This window comes from Lactuca saligna, chromosome 7 (genome assembly GCF_052625555.1).
Source record: "Lactuca saligna cultivar CGN05327 chromosome 7, ASM5262555v1, whole genome shotgun sequence".
Classification (NCBI taxonomy): domain Eukaryota; kingdom Viridiplantae; phylum Streptophyta; class Magnoliopsida; order Asterales; family Asteraceae; genus Lactuca; species Lactuca saligna.
In genome coordinates, this window is record NC_136423.1 from 74,896,011 (window position 1) to 74,900,527 (window position 4,517).

The 4,517-nt window shown below is 30.8% G+C and overlaps 1 non-coding gene across 1 annotated transcript; it reads left to right on the forward strand.

Annotated features, from left to right (window-relative positions):
• Nucleotides 1-3,767: 3,767 nt before the first annotated feature.
• TRNAD-GUC (transfer RNA aspartic acid (anticodon GUC)) lies at nucleotides 3,768-3,839 on the forward strand. The gene has a single exon. It is a non-coding gene; the product is annotated as a tRNA-Asp (tRNA).
• The last annotated feature ends 678 nt before the right edge of the window (nucleotides 3,840-4,517 follow it).

The following is a 4,517-nucleotide window of genomic DNA, read 5'->3' on the forward strand; positions in this document are numbered from 1 at the left end:
GTTTAACATTTATGTATGCAATATGTATATGAGGTTATTACTTACATTCATAGAATTCGGATCATTATAGGTAATTCATAATACAAACATCAAGTAAAATTGCATACCTATTACTTAAACCAAAACGATACAAGATGTCATCACAATAATTACAATAATTACAAAATTAGTTATGAGGATATTACAAGAGATACATTGCTTGTTCATCGTAAATAAAACCTCCTTTAATACTAATAACACCTGCATGAAGATCTCATTTTATCCAAAGCTCGTCGATCTTCGTACTCGCACCACAAATCCAACTTTTTTCCTCTTTTAGTATTTCTTATTATCATGTACTCATTCTTCCACTTTCTGTCACTTGTGATAATAGAAACATTTGAATGGTCATTAAGTATCCGACTTTTTCCGAATCCCTTTTGGTTGGCTTCTTCTTCCCCGCGTCATCGCTTCGAATATGTAAGTGGACATCTTAGCAGGTAACATTTCATTTGGGCCTCTTAGAGAACGGGTTAATATAAGAGCAAACATAACAATCTTATTCTTCACAATGTCACATATCAAATGTCAATGAACTCATTTTTGTAGTGAATATATGGAAGCTAAATATTGTTAGCGAAATTTATTAAGAAGAAGAGAGATGTGAAGTAAATATATCTACTTAATTGTCATTGTACTGAAAAATGGAAATTTTTCTATCAATTTCTGGACGACATCATCCTTTTCGTAAGATGACATTATCGTTGTCCATTATGCGTTTCTTTTAAGATTTTTTTTTTTTCGTTTTTACAAATTCTATTAAAGAATATGTCTAGCTAGCTGTACATACATAAATTTACCGCAACAAAATGTCGAACACACATGGGTGTATTACCCCAAGGTACATAAAAAACCTAATTTTATAATGAAAATTAGAACTAAGACTATAGTTTTAAAATTTCTAAATGAATACATTTAATGGAATCGCCACACTGACAAGCATATCGCTTTTTCCCATTAAATTATCATCTATTTGACTAAGAAAACAATATCTTGGCTCTAGGACTCATTCTATTCCCCATGAGATACAAGGATGATGCGGTAAAATGACTAGTTCTATTTATATTGAAAATAAATTACAAAAATTTAGATTATACTTGTACACATAATTAGCTCATTAGGATGATGGAATTATTCAATGTAATATGGTCAATAAACAACAAAGCAGTAAGAATCATATACTAAAATCAACCAAAATGTGAATGATAGGAAGAAATAGGCAACATTATATTCATAACTTTATACAATAATCCATCTTTCCGAAACAAACAAATACTTAACATATACAAAGATCACAAAGTTTACATATGGATTTTCAATATAAATGCAGTTAAGATGTATATGGCTCAAATCTTTCTCATGTAGCCTCGTTAATGTTCTAAAACCATAAGCTTGACATACAAATATCGCATGATACTAAGCATGATACTAAGTGTTACTGATATTTATTGCAATAAAGAAGTAAAGAAAGGAAACCAATCCATCCATTGCAACTATCCACAACGACTAACAAGCTCTATAAGGTGTAATGGAGACTATACTTCTACCAAAAATACCACCATTACGAATTCATACATATTTACGTAAGGGATTTTAATCTGGTCCATATAATGCCATTTTTTTGGGAGCCACGGGAGATGCATCTTAGGTACATCAATTAGTTGTGGTATGTATGAGAGGATTAATGTTAGGAAATTGATTGATTTACCCATTCAAAGCAATTTACATGAAGGTCTATTAAATTTAACATAACACATTATTTATTGCTACGGAGCCCATAGAGGGGTTGTGTATATCTCATGTTGAGACTTGTTGAAGTTATAATGTTCCAATAGGGTGTGTATAGTGCATATCATGACATACCTCCTTGAAGAATATAAGCTCTTAAAATCCACCCAAAGTAAGCTTGATCATCAATAACTTTTGTGATAAATTTTTAGTATTCCGTTTAGCAACATGACACATAGGATGTAAATTAAAAGCAATATGGCCGTCTCTTGTTAAATTAAATAAGCTAGAGAAACCACACATATAACAAGCGTGACCCACGTAATTTCAACTTTACAAACATTTGCATCAGGCCGGCCCTTTGATTTTAAGGGCCCTGTACGAAAATCAAAAATGGACCCCTTAATAAAAAAAATTAATATATAAACAAAATAAATTTATTACTAATTGTTGCTAACATTTATAAAAGTTCAGAGGCTAATCATGTAACCTCTAGAAATAGAAGCTATCAAACTGATTTGTTTAAAAAAGTTGGAAGGAAGGGTTGCTTGTGAAATATATGGCATAAACTAATGGTTAATGGTTAAAACTGTAAAAATGAATTATAAAAGTAAAAATTGTTGTCTAAGTTGATGCTAAAGAAAAAGGCGCGCCTATACCAACTGCACTAATCAACTTATGTGTAATTTTTTGAAAAACATGGTATATAACGATTTATTAACTTTATAATTTTATTAAAACTCAGGTCTTATTTTTTTCGGGACCCTATGCGGTTGCACCTCTTGTACACCCTTAGGGTCGGGCCTGGCATCAGATGAGGAGAAGACAATATTGTGACAATAGCAAACTATTTTCTGAACGATGGCATAAGAAGATCATCATGGCATCAACTATAACACATCAAATGGTCCAATAATTAGATTCACGTAACCAAAACTAGATAGAGAAATAAATCATTTAAAGTAGACCCGAAACCTATAAAAAATAGCCAACATAAAATTTAGCATCATACGAACATGTGTCTTCCTTTGACATTTTCATTCTTTTAATCAAGATAGATGCCATTGTAACTTGTGAATATCATGTGGTTTCATCTTCTAATCCTCATATTGGACGTGTAAATAAATAGCCAATATCATTTATTAGTTGGATCTTGTGTTGAAGTACTTGAAAATTCAATAAAAAGTATGTACTTCTTTTGTGCTCGAATAACCATCAAAGAATTTAGTCTTGTAAATTATGAAGGATAATAGCAAATTATATTAAAATCGAAACAACAATCATCTCACAAAAATCAAAATTTGAAATAGAAATTAGAAGTTAAGAACCTAATTAAGTACATTTTCCCTAAATAAATAGATTCATTCAATCGCATAATGTAACAAACATATCATCACATTCTTCCATTTAAAGAATCATCCATTTGACTATGAATAAACTAATTTGGCTCAATTTCTCATGCTATTGCCAGTGTTGTACATCGATGATGCGCTACAATTACTAGTTAAATTGAAATTGAAATTGAAATTATCTTTAAAAGAATTCTGATTACATATCTTGGACTAATGAGCATGTTGAGATAATTCATCTATTTGAATAGAATGAAATATTAGTTAGGTGTTTCCAAATCAATTCAGGAAAAGGTAAGAGTCAAGAGTCAAGACAAGTAATCCAATTATTTCATATGAGATTGAATTGGATTTTTCTAAATTGGGTTTTCAAAAATTGCATGCTTCTATACAAACTTTTCTGAAGTTGTCTGATTTTTGCAATTAAGCCCAACTACATAATTTTCTATGTTTATGAGTAGAAATCGATCTTAGAAGATGCTCAACAATGGAGTGAAATCGAAATCAACAGAGAAGATTTTAACAAACCTGTCATACGGTTTCATTCGTCTATGGTGCTTGTGTTACAATTTATTAATCCAAAAGGTTACACATTATTGAAGCTTAATTAAAAAAAAAAAAAACAACTTTCAAAATTAATATCACAAAGTAGTCGTTGTAGTATAGTGGTAAGTATTCCCGCCTGTCACGCGGGTGACCCGGGTTCGATCCCCGGCAACGGCGGTTTTTAATCTAAAAAGATTTCATTTTATATAAGTTTTCCACTTAACCCCCTTTTGTAGTGAAACTTCATCGCTTATAAGTTTGCATTACGTAAAAACATTGCTAATATTAGAAAGAAATTATTGTATTTATTCTTAAACAACGTACACAATCTTTTGAAAGAGTCGAATGAACAAATATCAATTGAGCATCTAAACAACATTGGTCATTGGTGTCGTTCATTTCCAATGATGAGAGTTTGAGTTTGTTAAAATATCTTCATATCTAGAAGTATTAATGGTTTCTTTAAAATTTATTTATATTTTGTGTTGGATTCACCGATTCAGCTTGCCAACAAACTTTTAAGGAGGTTCTTGATGAAGGAATATGGGTCAAACTCATATTCAAACACATGGAACAAAATCACACCCAATGGATGGATCAAATTTCTATGAAAAAAAAAAAGGAAAACGTTTTGACAAAATACGTAACAAAGTTATTAATTGGCATGTTCTTGAGACAATTTAGTTTTATAATAGCAAAACACTTACCAATTTAGTGGCAACAGCCAACAGGTTGAACTAAAGTAGGGACGAGAATGGATGGCTTTGAAGTTTGTTTGAAGGAATAATTGTCACTCTTCTTCTAAAAACATTATTTTGTATAATACCATTTCAATCTTATTGACCAATTTTTAAA